This window comes from Bos indicus, chromosome 7 (assembly GCF_029378745.1).
Source record: "Bos indicus isolate NIAB-ARS_2022 breed Sahiwal x Tharparkar chromosome 7, NIAB-ARS_B.indTharparkar_mat_pri_1.0, whole genome shotgun sequence".
Lineage (NCBI taxonomy): Eukaryota > Metazoa > Chordata > Mammalia > Artiodactyla > Bovidae > Bos > Bos indicus.
The window spans coordinates 7,796,103-7,814,220 of NC_091766.1; the positions used below are offsets into that span (position 1 = coordinate 7,796,103).

The window sequence follows — 18,118 nt, forward strand, 5'->3', positions numbered from 1 at the left end:
CACCTACTTACCCTCAAGAATGAGGATATTTTGCCTGGGGCATTGTTTCCCAACTTTTAGTCCTTGGTGAATCACCTTTGCAATGTTTTACCTCATTTGTGACCCACCTCTGCATTACTTCAGGGTTTCTTGTTTTTCTTTAAATTGAGTTACTTTTACTTAAATATATTTAAAAAGAAAATTTGATGTCTTGTGAATGGAAAATCAATATAAACTGCCATAGAGATACCTATCTGTGGAAAGTGAATAAACATTTTATTTTAGATAAATATTCCTTTGGAAGTTTCTGAATCTGTAAGAAAGAAAAGCTAGCATGTGTTGAAGGTTAGTAAGCAACAGTTACACTTTAATATAATCAAAAGAACTGGAAGATAACCGCCCTTTTGAAATGGTACTGCTGGGTCTGTTTTCCTGTAAGCCTTTGAGCTGTCACACTTAGGAAGGCACTGGCCAGCGGGACGTTATTAGAAAAGAGGTGATAGAAAAGAGAGCACCTGGTATACAACAGGTGGTAACTGATTCATGACAAAACTTAGGTGTGTGCACTGCTCTCAAGGAGCCTTATTGGAGACGTGAGATGGGTATTTATGAAAAAGTCAAATGGTAGAACTAAAAACAAATAAATTGCTTAGTAAGCAAGAAACGGTGCCTCTGAATCTTTTCTACTAATCATTCCTTAATACTGCATTTGTTTTGTTCAGTCACTAAGTTGCGTCTGACTTTGCAACCCTATGGACTCCAGCATGCCAGGCTCCCCTGTCAATCTCCCAGAGTTTGCTCAGATTCATGTCCATTGAATCAACAATGTTATCTAACCATCTCATTCTCTTCCAGCCCCTACTTCAATCTTTCAGGATCAGGGTCTTTTCCAATGAGTCAGCTCTTCGAATCAGATGGCCAAAGTATTGGAGCTTCAGCATCAGTCCTTCCAAGGAACTTTCAGGGTTGACTTCCTTTAGGATTGACTGGTTTGATCTTGCTGTCCAAGGGACTCAAGAGTCTTCTCCAACACCACAGTTTGAAAGAATCAATTCTTCGGTGTTCAGCCTTGTTTATAGTCTAACTCACATCTGTATAAGACTACTGGAAAACCCATAGCTTTGACTGTATGGACCTTTGTTGGCAAAGTGATGTCTCTACTTTTTAATACACTAGGTTTGTCATAGATTTCCTTCCATGGAGCAAGCGCCTTTTAATTTCATGGCTGCTGTCACTGTCCACAGTGATTTTGGAGCCCGAGAAAATAAAACTTGTCACTGTTTACATTTTTTCCCCATCTTATTTGCCTTGAACTGATGGGACTAGATGCCATGATATTCATTTTTTGAACATTGAGTTTTAAGCCAGCTTTTTCACTCTCTTTCACCCTTATCAAGAGACTAGTTCCTCTTCACTTTGTGCCATTAGAGTGGTATCATCTGCATATCTGAGGTTGCTGATATTTCTCCTGGCAATCTTGATTCCAGCTTGAGCCTGGCATTTCCCATGATGTACACTGCATATAACTTAAATAAGCAGGGTGACAATACACAGCCTTGTCATACTCCTTTCCCAATTTGGAACCAGTCAGTTGTTACGTCCGGTTCTGTCATTTCTTGACCTGCATACAGTTTTCTTAGGAGACAGGTAAGGTGATCTGGCATTCCCATCTCTAGGAATTTTCCACAGTTTGCTGTGATCCACAAAGGCTTTAGTGTTGTTCACGAAGCAGAGTAGATGTTTTTCTGAAATTCCTTGCTTTCTCTATGATCCAACAAATGTTGGCAATTTGATCTCTGATTCCTAGGCCTTTTCTGAATCCAGCTTGTATATCTGGAAGTTCTCGGTTCCAGAAGCTCGAACGGACTGCTGAGGCCTAGCTTGAAGGATTTTGAGCATAACCTTACTGGCATGTGAAATGAGCACAATTGTACAGTAGTCTGAACATTCTTTGGCACTGCCCTTTAAGGTTGGAATGAAAACTGACCTCTTCCAGTCCTGTGGCCACTGCTGAGTTTTCCGCATTTGCTGACTAATACTGCATATACGTGGCTTAGTCACAGGTTATGCATGCCCGTTGAAGCTTGTTTTCTTGAGGCAAAAGTGTCTGAGAGAATAACAAAACTATGTAACTAGGTTTTTTTGGCCATGCCATGCGACTTGGGGAATCTTGGTTCCGCAGTCACCGGTGCCCTGAGCAGTCAAAGCATGGCGTCCTAACCTCTGCACTGCCAGGGAATTCCCTTGTTTTTCTTGTAAAATTAATACAAGGCCTGCCATTGAATCTGAATTTCTATTAAGTTCTTTTTACCACCACCCTTACCACCTACCCCCAGTATGAAATGACATGGTTCATTTTATTCCTAAATTTAGGTTTAAATGAGGCCCTCATTCCCCAAGATGGGGAGTCATTACTTGGTTGCACAAAAGGATGTCTTAATATGCCTGAGATGACAGGAATAAGTTGCAGGCTCACTCATTGGAAACGAATATTTATCAGTTATATCTTATCTGTAGGGGAGAAACCTGAGAGGGAAGTTAAGTAACTTCTAAGGCCCCACATTAAAGATGTGGGAATACTGTGACATCCCTGGTGGCTCAGTGGTAAGGAATCTGCCTACCATCCCTGGTCCAGGAAGATCCCAGTGCCTCAGAGCAGCTAAGCTTCTGTGACACATCTGTTGAGCCTGTGCTCTAGAGCCCGGGAGCCACAGCTAACTGAAGCCCGCAGACCCTAGAGCCTGTGCTCCACAACAGGAGAAGCCACCACAGTGAGAAGCCCACACGTCACAGCTAGATAAAAGTCCGTGCAGCAACGAGGACCCAGCACAGCCAAAAATTTTAAAAGTTAGTTAAAAAAAAATCCACCTTCCATGCATGGGACACGGGTTCAATCCGTAGTGGGGAAACTAAGATCCCACATGCCATGGAGCAATTAAGCCTGAGTGCTTCGGGGCCCACGAGCCACAGGCGCACAAGCCACAGCTAGAGAATCTGTGCCACAACGAAGATCCCACTACCCACAACTAAGACCCAATGCAGCCAAAAAAAAAAAAGATGTGGGAATCTGAAATACTGAGATCAATACACAGGTCTGTTTGGGACTTCCCTGGTGGTCGAGTGGCTAAGACTCCAAGCTCCCAAGTGCAGGAGGCCCAGGTTCGATCCCTGGTCAGGCAGGGAACTAGATTCCATATGCCACAAACTAACAGTTTGCATGCTGCAACTAAAAACAACAACAACAAAAAAAAACAGGTTTAGAGAATGTATTCTCTGCTGCTGCTGCTGCTAAGTCGCTTCAGTCGTGTCCGACTCCGTGCGACCCCGTAGACGGCTGGCAGCAAAAAAATAATCTTACGAATGTCAACCTATTAATAGTTTCAGCTTTAGGTAATACTGTGGGTCTGTGTGATCCAATTGGGTTTTTATGAAGTTACTACAGTTGCTAAAGAGGAAAAAATACAATGTAATAACCAAAGTGCTCATTCAAGAGTACATAATCGGTATTTGTAAATCTTCTCTTAGATTTTGGACCATAAAGAAATCATGTCTACTGCTGAAAGTGATCCTGGCTCACCAAAAAAGAGGCCAGGAGTGATTAGACAGGCACCACAGAGTTCCAGTAGAATTTTAGAACAAAGTAGAAGAGACTTTTAGAACTGGGCCACTTCCTTCATCTTGTACCAGGACCCTGAGGCCTATGAGGTTTAGTTGGTTTTCTATAATCAGACTTAAGAGTCTATATACTTCCTCTCAAAACGCCATCTGGTCGAGTGTATACTTTATATGTATTCGAAAGAAACTGGAATTCAGCTTGGAGGATAACATAATGTGGTGGGGTAGGGAGGAATCTGTCCATTCTCACAGGGCTGGTATCAAAATTAAGTGACATAAGGGGACCTGCCTTGTGGTCCAGTGGATAAGACTCTGCACTCCCAGTGTAGAGGGCCAGGGTTCGTTCCCTAGTCAGGGAACTAGATCCCACATGCCTGAACTATTATATGTGTTTACATGCTGCAGTGAAGATCCTGCCTGCCACAACTAAGACCCAGTGCAGCCAAATAAATATTTTTTAAAATTGTATAATAAATACTTGGCACTGTTGAAAAAAAAAGTGGTTTCTAAGTTTTTTCCCCCCCAAGAGGTAAAATTCATGTGACAAAATGGGCTGTTAACCACTTTAAAGCTGATGGTGCAGTGGTATTTAGCACACTCACAAAGTTGTGCAACCATCTCTTATAACTGGTTCCAAGACATTTCTCTCACCCTTCAAGGATACTCCTGATCCACCAGTAGTTTCTCCCCACTCCTCGTCCCTAGTCTCCTGACAACCACTCATCTGCTTCCTGTCTTCATTTATCAATTCTGGTCGGCTTCTTAAGTAAGCATTCATGTTTTTGAGGTTCCTCCATGTTGCAGCCTGTATCAGTAGTTCATTCCTTTATATGGCTGAATATCCCATTGTAAGGACACACCACATTTATTTATCCAGTTGTAGTATATATATATGATGAGATATTCAGTCATATAAGGGGATGAAGTATTCATTTATTCAGCTGGCTCCCCAGGTGGCCAGAATCCGCCTGACAATGCAGGACACGCAAGTTCAATCCCTGGGTCGGGAAGATCCCTGGAGGAGGAAACGGCGGCCCACTCCAGTATTCTTGCCTGGAAAATTACATGGACAGAGAAGCTTGGGGTTTCAAAGAGCTGGACACGACTGAGAGACTGAGTATGTACACCACGTGTCATGTGGGATCTTAGTTACCTAATGAGGGGTTAAACCCATGCCCCCTGCATTGGAAGCATGCAGTCTTAACGACTGGACTGCCAGGGAAATCCATTGAGTACCTTTTTTGAGGGAGGGGGCTTTGCGGGGTCTTTGTTGGGGAAATTGGGGGCTTCTTGAGTTGTGGAGCACAGGATCTAGAGCACGCAGGCTCAGCAGTTGAGGCACATGGGTTTCTCTCTAGCTGTGATGTGCACATGTGGGATCTTAGTTCACCTCCAGGGATGGAACCTGAGTCCCCGCATTGGAAGGCTGATTCTTAACCACTGGACCACCAGGGAAGTCTCTGAGTACCTATTTTCAATTTTGCAGGGTATATACCTAGCACAGAAATTACTATATCATATGGTAATTCTTATGTTTAAAATTTTGAGGACGCACCAAATTTTTTCATAGCAGCTGTACCATTTTCCATTCCAATCAGCAATTTGCAAGGGTTCCACTTTCTCTACATCCTTCAGTTCAGTTCAGTCACTCAGTCATGTCTGACTCTTTGTGACCCCCTGGACTGCAGTATGCCAGGCTTCCCTGTCCATCACCAACTCCCGGAGTTTACACAAATTCATGTCCATTGAGTCAGTTATACCATCCAAACATCTTATCCTCTGCCGTCCTTCTCCTCCCACCTTCAATCTTTCCCAGAATCAGGGTCTTTTCAAATGAGTCAGTTCTTTGCATCAGGTGGCCAAAGTATTGATTGGAGCTTCAGCTTCAGCATCAGTCCCTCCAATGAATATTCAGGGCTGATTTCCTTTAGGATTGACTGGTTGGATCTCCTTGCAGTCCAAGGGACTCTCAAGAGTCTTCTCCAACACAGTTCAAAAGCATCAATTCTTCAGCGCTCAGCTTTCTTTATAGTCCAGCTCTTACAACCATACATGACCACTGGAAAAACCATAACTTTTGAAGTGGTATGTGTCTCACTGTGAGTTGTTTTTTTTTTTTTTTGATGACACTGTATGGCATATGGGATCTTAGTTCCCTGACCAGGGATTGAACCTGGGCCCATGGCAGTGAAAGCATGGTGTCCTAACCACTGGATTGCCAGGGAACTCTTTTACTGTGGTTTTGACCTACATTTTCCTAATGACAAATGATGTTGGGCTCCCTTCCATGGGTTTTTGGTCCAGTCCAATTTATCTTTTTTTCTCTGTTGCTTGTACTTTGGGTGTGATAGGTAAATCATTGCCAATTCCAAGGCTGTGAAGATTTACCCCTATGTTTTCTTCTAAGAGTTTTATGCTTTTAGCCCTTACATTTAAGTCTATGATCTATTTTGAGTTAATTTTTGTATATGGTAGGAGGTGGTCTTGCTGATGCTGCCGATAAGTTGCTTCAGTCATATCTGACTCTGTGCGACCCCATAGACGGCAGCCCACCAGGCTCCCCCATCCCTGGGATTCTCCAGGCAAGAACACTGGAGTGGGTTGCCATTTCCTTCTCCAATGCATCAAAGTGAAGTTGCTCAGTCGTGTCCGACTCCTAGCGACCCCATGGACTGTAGCCTACCAGGCTCCTCTGTCCATGAGATTTTCCAGGCAAGAGTACTGGAGTGGGTCGCCATTTCCTTCTCAAGGAGGTAGTCCTACCATATACAAAAATTCTATTCCATGTGATATCCAGTTTTCTCAGCACCATTTGTTGAGAGAGATCATTCATCTTTCCCCATTGAATGATCTTGGACACAGTTGTCAAAAACAAGTTGACCATAGCTTCATGGATTGATTTCTGTACTCTGTATTTTTTTGCTCTTTATATCTATCCTCATGCCAATACCATTAAGTAGATTTATAGTAAGATTTGGAATTAGGAAATGTGAATCTTTCAATGTTCTTCCCCTTTTTCAAGATTGTTTTGGTTATTCTGCATGTGAAGTCGCTTCAGTTCAGTCCAGTTCAGTCGCTCAGTCGTGTCCTACTCTTTGTGACCCCATGAATTGCAGCACGCCAGGCCTCCCTGTCCATCACCAACTCCCGGAGTTCACTCAGACTCACGTCCATCAAGTCAGTGATGCCATCCAGCCATCTCATCCTCTGTCGTCCCCTTCTCCTCCTGCCCCCAATCCCTCACAGCATCAGAGTCTTTTCCAATGAGTGAACTCTTCGCATGAGGTGGCCAAAGTACTGGAGTTTCAGCTTTAGCATCATTCCTTCCAAAGAAATCCCAGAGCTGATCTCCTTCAGAATGGACTGGTTGGATCTCCTTGCAGTCCAAGGGACTCTCAAGAGTCTTCTCCAACACCACAGTTCAAAAGCATCAATTCTTCGGCGCTCAGCCTTCTTCACAGTCCAACTCTCACATCCATACATGACCACTGGAAAAACCATAGCCTTGACTAGACGGACCTTTGTTGGCAAAGTAATGTCTCTGCTTTTCAATATGCTATCTAGGTTGGACATAACTTTCTTTCCAAGGAGTAAGCGTCTTTTAATTTCATGGCTGCAGTCACCATCTGCAGTAATTTTGGAGCCCAGAAAAATAGTCTGACACTGTTTCCACTCTTTCCCCATCTATTTCCCATGAAGTGATGGGACCGGATGCCATGATCTTCGTTTTCTGAATGTGGAGCTTCAAGCCAACTTTTTCACTCTCCACTTTCACTTTCATCAAGAGGCTTTTTAGTTCCTCTTCACTTTCTGCCATAATGGTGGTGTCATCTGCGTATCTCAGGTTATTGATATTTCTCCCGGCAATCTTGATTCCAGCTGGTGCTTCTTCCAGCCCAGCGTTTCTCATGATGTACTCTGCATATAAGTTAAATAAGCAGGATGACAATATACAGCCTTGACGTACTCCTTTTCCTATTTGGAACCAGTCTGTTGTTCCATGTCCAGTTCTAACTGTTGCTTCCTGACCTACATACAGATTTCTCAAGAGGCAGGTCAGGTGGTTTGGTATTCCCATCTCTTTCAGAATTTTCCAGTTTATTGTGATCCACACAGTCAAAGGCTTTGGCATAGTCAATAAAGCAGAAATAGATGTTTTTCTGGAACTCTCTTGCTTTTTCCATGATCCAGCAGATGTTGACAATTTGATCTCTGGTTCCTCTGCCTTTTCTAAAACCAGCTTGAACATCAGGAAGTTCACGGTTCACGTATTGCTGAAGCCTGGCTTGGAGAATTTTGAGCATTACTTTACTAGCGTATGAGATGAGTGCAATTGTGTGGTAGTTTGAGCATTCTTTGGCATTGCCTTTCTTTGGGATTGTAATGAAAACTGACCTTTTCCAGTCCTGTGGCCACTGCTGAGTTTTCCAGATTTGCTGGCATATTGAGTGCAGCACTTTCACAGCATCATCTTTCAGGATTTGAAATAGCTCAACTGGAATGCCATCACCTCCACCAGCTTTGTTTGTAGTGATGCTTTCTAAGGCCCACTTGACTTCATATTCCAGGATGTCTGGCTCTAGGTGAGTGATCACACCATCGTGATTATCTGGATCGTGAAGATCTTTTTTGTACAGTTCTTCTGTGTATTCTTGCCACCTCTTCTTAATATCTTCTGCTTCTGTTAGGTCCATAGCATTTCTGTCCTTTATCGAGCCCATCTTTGCATGAAATGTTCCATTGGTGTCTCTAATTTTCTTGAAGAGATCTCTAGTGTTTCCCATTCTGTTGTTTTCCTCTATTTCTTTGCATTGATCACTGAGGAAGGCTTTCTTATCTCTCCTTGCTATTCTTTGGAACTCTGCATTCAGATGCTTGTATCTTTCCTTTTCTCCTTTGCTTTTCGCTTCTCTTCTTTTCACAGCTATTTGTAAGGCCTCCCCAGATAGCCATTTTGCTTTTTTGCATTTCTTTTCCATGGGGATGGTCTTGATCCCTGTCTCCTGTACCATGTCACAAACCTCCGTCCATAGTTCATCAGGCACTCTATCTATCAGATCTAGTCCCTTAAATCTATTTCTCACTTCCACGGTATAATCATAAGGTATTTGATTTAGGTCATACCTGAATGGTCTAGTGGTTTTCCCTACTTTCTTCAATTTCAGTCTGAATTTGGTAATAAGGAGTTCATGATCTGAGCCACAGTCAGCTCCTGGTCTTGTTTTTGTTGACTGTATAGAAATTCTCCATCTTTGGCTGCAAAGAATATAATCAATCTGATTTCGGTGATGTCCACGTGTAGAGTCTTCTCTTGTGTTGTTGGAAGAAGGTGTTAACTTTAGGGTTATCGTATTTTCTACACATAAGTCAATGATACTCTGGCAGCAATTACACTGAATCTGTAGACCAATTTGGAGATTACTGTCATCTGTAAAAGATTAAGTTTTCCAACTCATGATTATGGATGTCTTTCCACTATTTAGTTCTTCTTTAACTTCTTTAAGCAGTATTCTGTAGTTTCCAATGCATAACTTCTGCACTTACTTTGTCAAATTTATTCCTAAGTATTCTTTTGGTGCAACTGTAAATGGAATTGTTTTGTCTTTTAGCTGCACTGCACAGCTTGTGGGATTTTAGTTCCCCAACCATGAACCAAACCCGGGCATGGATCGAACCTCAGCAGTGACAGCAGAGTCCTAACCACTGGTCCACCAGAGAATTTGCAATACATTATTTTTTATAAAGTTACTTATATCTTTAGTAATTTCTCCTTACTGTGAATTGCATTAAGTTTATGTGGACGACCATGTGTCTAGGTTCCTGCAAATACTCCTAATTCCAGCCAATCCATTTAAGCTGGATTCTTTAAATAAAGAACGTAAAGTATACAGCAGCTTCTTTATGAGTAAGGTCAACACATTGACTGCTGAACGCCTGCAGGGCCAAGGCATTGTGGATGCATGCATCAACTCTTTGTTCAGTAACCTGCCCACAGATACAAACTTAGGACAGAGCCTCAACTTGCCCCATGGGAAATGCTTGGATATTTTAGCCTCTTAGATGCCTACAAAGATTTGGGAGCATTTCTCTAAAGAGGAGTGAAGACAGACAGCTCACAAATATATCATAGATTTCCCTTATTTGCTGCCTTGAAATTATCTTAGGAAAAATTCCTCTGTAGAGATAAGCCCCAAGGGTCAATGACTGACTAACTTCAGGGTAACAGAATGTGTGAACTGTTTACTACAATAGTCCCCAGAAGGAAAACTCTAGCCTCCTTAGAGACCTAAGTTCCTAACTCATTCCCGTTGGAAGAGAACTTAAAGATTATACTGTTTGTCTCAAAAGAACTAAGACCACAGCAATATCCCCCAGTGACTGAAATACACTTTGTCTAGTTTAACAATGCAAAACCAGGGTAACTAAAGGGGATATTTTGGGAGAAGGAAGAATTTGCTTGCCACACTGTTCATCAACCCCACGAAGGCTGAAACATGTCTTCCCTAGGGGAAAGGGTATTTGGTCCCAGGATGTGTTATTAGTTATCTACTGCTGCATAACAAACTACTCCAAAATTTACTGTTAAAAAATTAAAGCACACTTAGCATTTTATAATTTCTGGAAGTCAGATGTCACTTAGTTGGGTCCTCTGGTTGGAATTACAGGATTGTAATCAAAGTGTTGGCCTAGGCTGTGGTTTCTTCTGAAGGTTTGACTATGGATCTACTTTCAAGGGTATTGATGTGTTTGCTGGCAGAACTAAGTTCCTTGCAGTTGTTGGACTGACGGCTTTAGTCCAGTGCTGGCATTGACCAGATGCTACCCTCAGTCCCTTGCCACATGGGCCTCTCCTACATGGCAGCTTGCTTCATCAAAAAAGTTGAAGCCGAAAAGGCAAAAAAGAGTCCAGCTGGAAAGTCAGTCTTTTGTAACCTAATCATGAAACAGATACCCTATTGCTTTTGCCATAATTTTTTTGTCATCAACAAGTCAACAGACCACACTCAAGGGGAGGAGTTTAGATAGGGGTAATCTTTGGGGGCCATTTTTGAAAGCTGGCTACCAGACAATACTAGTATAAATCTAGATACAAATGCTTTTTTTTTTTTTTTGGCTGCACTGCTCAGCATGGGGGATGTTCGTTTTCTGGCCAGGAATCGAACCTGTGCCCCCTGCATTGGGAGCACAGAGTCTTAACCATTGGAATGCTGGAGAAGTCCCCAGACGCAAGAACCTGCTTCATCAGCGCATTTGTCTTGAAGATGAAAGAAGCAAAAAAGATGTAAGCTTTCAGTCCTGATATGTACTTACTCCAGTTAGAGCATTCCAACATGGGCTTATCCATGAAGTCCTTGCTGAAATAAATGGTCAGGTATCCTTCACCAAAATAGGCTGGCTGAAATTATAGTGAAGATCTGTCAAGATACCTTTTCTGCTCAGCAAATGCTGAAGAGAATCTTTGAGCAGTTGGGGCAATTTTACTTGACTTGTCTTTCATTTTGATGCCATGATGATTCCAGAACAGCTTGAATCCCTGTGACCACCAGTAGCTCATGATAAAAATTTTACTTCGTGGCCATACATTCAGAAGTTTGTCCATGTCAACTTCATCATTACCTTTTTCTGTTCAGTTCTCTTCACTTAGGCACAGTTTTCTTTGTTTATATAATTTATTCTTTTCTTTCCTTAAAAAATGAATATATGATACAAATATGCATAAAACATTGACCAAATAATTACAAAGTAAACGCATAATCAAGAAGCAAAATACCTTCCAGCCATGTAAGATGAAAAAGACCCCTGTACAACACTGTGCTTATACTTAATGTACTATACATGTAACAATTTAAAAGGGTAGATGTAATGTTTTTTTACCACACACACACACAAGTGAATCAATAGCACCATGCGAGGTTTTCGATCTAAAAAGTTTTAAAGGAAAAGAAATAGAATACTGCTATACCTCAGAAATCGGTTACCAACCCCATTCTCTTCATCCCTTCCTGATCACCCTGTCAAGTAACCAGTGGAAATTACCTGCTTGTTTTTTATAGTTCCCACACTCCACTGGTTCTTGCCCAGAACACATCCAAATCAAGGAAAGAAGCAGCAGTCCTCCTATCTCCACAGGATTTTGTGATGCTGGATCTCAGGTTCAGAGCTTCTCAGGTGACAGGAAATTGTATAATTTCCCTAAAAATCTCCACATATTTTTATCTGTTTTAGAAATCAGCATAGAAATGGAATCATCACATATGCCTTGCTTCTTTGGTTTTCCTCTGTGCTATTGTGAGTTTCATCTGTGCTATTGTGTGTGGCTGTGATTTGTTCGTTTTCATTATACTACATTCTACCAGGCAGACATTTAGGTTGTTTTCAGTGTGGGCTCTAAGGACTATGCTGAACTTTCTTAAGTACGTCACTGAGAGTTTCCACGGATTGGAATTAGTGGGCCATGGAGTGTACAGAGCTTCAACTTCACCAAACAAGGCCAAATGTATTCTAAAATGATTGAACCAAGCAATGAGCAGTATATAAGAGCTCCTACTATCATTCCTTTGACTTCCAGACTCCTTCCTCTTGAATACTTTTATCCCATGTGTAATACTTGCATTTTCTTTCCACTTTGAAACTTAAAGAAAAAAAAATCACTTCCTTTTCAAAATTGCAATTGTATGGTTCTTCACACTAGGTCTTCCAGCACTCTCATTATTTTAAGTGTTATAGTGAATGATATTTGTAAATAATTTGAAACTAAGCAACCGCAAATAAACATGAACAAAGTAGCAGAAACCAAAATGACCCTTAGAGCCACCTTGTACCTATTTGTGGCTGACAGAATTATAGTGCTTTATTCTGAAACTTATTTTTGTTCTTAGCTAGCTTTTGAGTTAAAAAATTGGCAAGCATAATGGTTGACGAGTGTGTCGTTATATGTTTGTTAATACCCATAAGACGCACAACACAAAAAGTGAACTCTAATGCAAACTGTGAACTTTAGTTAATAATGTGTCACTATTGGCCCATTGACCCTAACCAGTGTACCACATTCTGCAAGATGGGGAAAGTGAAAGGTGTAAGGGAACTCTGTGCTTTCTACTCAATGTTAAATCTAAAACTGCTTTCCCAAAACTATTAATTAAACAAACAAACTGTAAGCAGAATAGCTTCTGTATAATGGTAAAGAAATTTCCATTTCTCTAAACTTGAGGTTCAAGAGCAGAGATCAGCAAATGTATGGGACAAATCTGGACTGCTGTCTGTTTTTCCAAGGCCTTCCAGCAAAGAATGGTTTTCATATTTTTTCAATGGTTAGGGGAAAAAAAAAAAGAACAACATTTTGTGACTTTTGAAATTTACGTGAAATTCTCATTTTAGTATCCATAAAGTTTTATTGGAACACATATTAATTATGGCTGCTTTTGTAGTACAATGGCAGAGCTACAGACTGGTTATGTTACAGAGATTGCATGGCCCACAAACGCTAAATATTTACTACCTGGCTCTTTATAGAAAACATTTATTGGGAGTACCCTGGCAGTCCAGTGGTTGGGACTCTGTCCTTTCATTGGGGGTTAGGAGGGGCACAGGTTTGATCCCTGTTAGGGGTCCCACAAAGCACATTAGGTGAGCAAAAAAACACACACACACACACACACACACACACAACAACAAAGAGTTAATTCCTGGGTTAGAGAATGCAGCCTTTGTGGAGTCATGAGATCTGAGTTCTAACATGTAAACATGTGATCTTGGGTGAGACATTGCTCTCCTACAAGATTTTTGGACAAAGCTTTTGGGACTGCCTTCACAGCTTGTAAATTCTCTTCAGGTTGGATTTGACTTCCAGTCATAGCCAAAAGCCCTGTAGTAAGGCCCAGTAAATCAAGCTAGATATTATGGTTTTGTCTAAAATGAAGTGTAACAAAAGACTTTGTTATGTGACTTGCAAACTGGCAGTTCCAAATGCTTCCCAAAACATGTTTACAGCAACAACAATAAATTAAGTAGATAATGCAACTAGGCTACTATGGGGAAGATGAGCTTTAAATGGATATACTCTGTTTTGTCTTTTTTTTTTCTTAAAAAAGGTTGTTACTCCATATTCATTTATCCCTGTGTACTTTCCTATTCTTTTTCCATTTCTCATCAGCTTCTGCAAATTGTCAGATATGTGACATTAGGAGCCAGAGATATTCACAAATTTCAATATTCTGTAATACAGTACTAGAATAAACCTTATTAATGAACCTGTTATAATTACCTCCTTTGTTGCTGGTACTTAATAGTTTGTTACTTCATACTTTGTTAAAATAAAGGGCAAAAGTTAAGTCTTTACTTTGCCCAGGACCTATCATTAATTTATAATTGACCTTAGTGAAGAGTGAGCAAACCCCATCAGTCAGGTCAGTTCTCAGTCGTGTCCAATTCTTTGTGACCCCGTGGACTGACTGCAGCATGCCAGGCTTCCCTGTCCATCACCAGCTCCCGGAGCTTGTTCAGACTCATGTCCATCGAGTCAATGATACCATTCAACCATATCTCATCCTCTGTCGTCCCCTTCTCCTGCCTTCAATCTTTCCCAGAATCAGAGTCTTTTCCAATGAGTCAGTTCTTCGCATCAGGTGGCCAAAGTATTGGAGACTCAGCTTCAGCATCTGTCCTTGCAATGAATATTCAGGACTGGTTTCCTTTAGGATGGACTGGTTGGAGCTTCTTGCAGTCCAAGGGACTCTCAAGAGTCTTCTCCAACACCATAGTTCAAAAGCATCAATTCTTCGGTGCTCAGCTCTCTTTATAGTCCAACTCTCACATCCATAGATGACTACTGGAAAAACCATAGCCTTGACTAGATGGACCTTTGTTGGCAAAGTAATGTCTCTGCTTTTTAATATGCTATCTAGGTTGGACTTCCCTGGTGGCTCTGATGGTAAAGTGTCTGCCTACAATGCGGGAGACCTGGGTTCAATCCCTGGGTTAGGAAGATCTCCTGGAGAAGGAAATGGCAACCCACTCCAGTATTCTTGCCTGGAAAATCCCATGGACAGAAGAGCCTGGTAGGCTACAGTCCATGGGGTTGTAAAAAGTCAGACACGACTGAGCGACTTCACTTTCACTTTCAGGTTGGTCATAGCTTTTCTTCCAAGGAGCAAGCATCTTTTAATTTCATGGCTACAGTCACCATCTGCAGTGATTTTAGAGCCTGAGAAAATAAAGTCTGTCACTGTTTCCATTGATTCCCCATCCATTTTCCATGAAGTAATGGGACCGGATGCCATGATTTTAGTTTTTTGAATGTTGAGTTTTAAGCCAGCTTTTTCACTCTCCTCTTTCACTTTCATCAAGAGGCTCTTCAGTTCCTCTTCACTTTATGCCATAAGGGTGGTATCACCTGCGTATCTGAGGTTATTGATATTTCTGTCCGTAATCTTGATTCCAGCTTGTGCTTCATCCAGCCCAGCATTTCCTATGATGTACTCTGCACATAAGTTAAATAAGCAGGGTGACAACATACAGCCTTGACGTACTCATTTCCCAATTTGGAACCAGTCTGTTGTTCCATGTCTAGTTCTAACTGTTGCTTCTTGACCTGCATACAGGTTTCTCAGGGGAGCAAACCCCATAAGAGAGTCAAAACTATTTGACTGCTATCCTAGTGTATCAATATGTTCTGAAAGAAGGGGACATCAGGAATTTTTTTAAATTACCTAGACTTTTTTGAAGAACTGAGTTTGCTATTTTTAAAGGATGGGACTTAAAATGCTAAAAGAGTGATAATAAGGGCAAAAGGGGAAAAGAGGTTATGGCTCTCCATATGAAAATTTTAACAGGATTACCACATTAAATTGTAAGCAACCTAAACCTAATCTCTTTGTTTTAGGGAGCTGGCTTGTGGTTTGGATTTTAAGGATGAGAAGGTCAGCTGGGGGCCAACTGCAGGGAGAGCGCCCTAGGCATAGAGTCTGATACCTTCCAGTCCTTAGATCCCAGTGGCTGGCGAGCCAGCCAAGAAAGATGCCACCCCAGCCTTGCTAACAGCCTCCTCTCCCACCTGCCTTCCCTCACCCCAGCGCCCCCATCGCAGCTCTCTCCCTTAACGTTCAAGCCCCATCCTACTCCAGCCTCCTCCAACACCCTTCAACCTCCCCTGCAGCGCGGCCTCCCTCAGGCAGGTGTCTCTCCCGGCCTCTGCCATCACTCTGTGGAGCCTATCCTCACTGTCTTCCCTCTCTTTGAGGGCCTGTCATCAATCCCTTTTTAAATTTTTGGACGTCTCCCTCTGTTTTCAGATGTTTTCCCTCAGGCTCAACTTTCAGCCTTCCCTCCGACTATTCCCTCCCTCAGTCCAAGGGATCCCCTTTCTCAGCCTGCATGTCTCCTCGCTCGCTCTCAAGTGTTTCCTCTCCGTCTTCAGGATCCCAACTCTCGGTCTGTGAGGTCCCCTCTCAGTCTGAGGTGTATCCTTTTCGGTCTTCGGGGTCCCCTCACGGTCTGGGGGGGGGTCCCCTCTAGGTCTGAAGTATCTCCCCTCTCGGTCTGCGAGGTCCTCTCTCCCGGTCTGAGATTACTCCTCCCTCGTTCTGCGGGGCTCCTTCCCTCCGAGGAAGCGGTCCCCTACCTCAGGTGTGCAAAATCTCTCGTCAGCACTCACCCTTGGTCTGGTGTGGGGTGTGGGAGGGTTGAGGGGGGTGGAAATCTCATCTCTCCGCGGGCCGCGAGCACCTGCTTTCCCCACTCACCGCCCAGCCACCAGCTCGCTTCAGCTCGCTTAAGCTCGCTCCCGCTGGTCACGGTTTGGGGCGCGCACGCCGGGCGGCGGCAGCGCGTGACCGCGCCCGCAGCGTGCGCGGTGACGTCAGTGCGCTGGCGGCGGCGGCGGTAGCGGCGGCACGGCTGTTTGTTCTGCTCTCCCGCAGCCGAGGAGCCGAAGCGGGGGCTGCGGCGGCGGCGGCGGCTGCCGGCAGTGCCCGCGGCCGAGCTGGGCCTGTGAGCGCGGCGGAGCGGCGGGCGGGCCCCGGCGCCGCGCAGGCAGCCCGAAGAGGAGGGGGCGGCGGCGGGCGGCCGGCGGGGGCGGCGTGCGGCCTAGCGTCTCAGGTGAGGACCGGTGCCCTTCGGGGCAGCAGACGGCGTGGGGCAGCCTTCTGGGGCCCGCGGCGCGGTCCGCGTAACCTGCATTGCGTAATGGGGCTGGTGCGCCAGGAGCTACGCCATCGGCGCGGCGCGGGGGCGGGGAGGCCGGGGCGACGCGGGCTCCGGCCTGCGGGCCTCCCGCGTCCCCGCGCCGCTCGCGCCGGGCTAGGGCCGCTTGCGCCGTTGGCGTCGGGGCGGCAGGGCGGCTCGCGAGCGCCCCGCCGTTGGCGCCAGCGCGCCCCGGCTCTGGCTGGGCGGCCGGGCAGGGGCGCGGGCGGGGGGCGCGGGCGCAGCGGCGGGGCGGGTGGCCGGGGGCGGGCAGGGGGCGGGCCGAGGCGCCCGGCACTTCCTGTCGCCGCCATTTTGTCAAGTGAGGAGGAGGAGGAGGAGGAGGGAGGAGGAAGCGGCCGCCGCGGAGTCCGCGGTGCGCCAGGCCCGGGTAAGTCCGGGCCCGGCGTGGTGGTCACGAGCGCCGCTGTTTCCGGCCGCGGTCCCCGGGGCGGCCTCGGCCCCGGTGTTCACGTGGGGCGGCCCGACGCGCCCTCCCTCTGGAGCTTTGGTCCTCTGGCTCAGGCCGGGGCAGCGCGCCCCCGCCCTCATTTCCTCACCTTCCGGACTGTCCCTCGGAGCTCTGCGGAGAACGGAGCTGGTCCCCAGGTGGAGGGAGGAGGCTGCCGCCGTACACCTACCCGGAGAGAGGCCGTTGGGGGCGGGAGCCGTGCTCCGAGGGGCGAGCCTGGCCCCCTTTACCCACCCACTCCCGGCCCGGCAGCCCCTCACTGGGTGCTTTGTTTTGTTCGGTCGGTGCTCGCTGGCGTCCTTGCCACCGTCTCGTCTATTTGCAGTATTGTGCGTGGTGGTGGTTTGGGGTGGGGATATGGGGGAGTTGTGATTCAGCGAAATAAAATGACCCTCCCCTCCAAAACGGAAATAGCACAACTTCTCCCGACTGAGATACCCGTAAGGCCCAGGCTTGGATGAGGATGGGAAATCCCACTCTGGTGTAGTGGACTGTACAGATACTTGTGTTTAGGCCTGTGGATGAGTCATGTGCTTTTACTGTGTGGCTGACCTCTCTTTTACTCAGGATCACGCACTGTATTTTGAAGTGTTATTTTTGTTTACTCATTTAACGTTTTGTGCAACCTGGTCCTATGTATGGTCTTGGCCCTTGGGTTACTTTTTATGTGTGTGCTGGATGCAAGAGGTAACCTCTTGGAGTCTGCGCCTCATGAGAATTAAAGTGCCTTTGCTTACCTTCAAGAGGGTTTTCCCTGCCCGTTGTTTACAAAGACCATCAGAGTACCTCTAAGCCAGTGGCTCTTAGGTGCTGTACTAATGTTTGGGAGATTTCTATGAATGGGGCTGTCAGGTTCCTTAAATTGTTGGTTCT

At 44.8% G+C, this 18,118-nt stretch overlaps 1 protein-coding gene across 2 annotated transcripts in view; it reads left to right on the forward strand.

Moving 5' to 3' along the window:
* Window positions 1-16,550: 16,550 nt before the first annotated feature.
* The window catches only part of BRD4 (bromodomain containing 4), an 87,605-nt gene continuing 86,037 nt past the window's right edge, over window positions 16,551-18,118 (forward strand). For both annotated transcript variants that reach the window (XM_070792629.1, XM_070792630.1), the window contains exon 1: window positions 16,551-16,689. The gene's annotated coding sequence lies outside the window, so the exon portion shown is untranslated. The remainder of the gene's footprint in view (window positions 16,690-18,118) is intronic.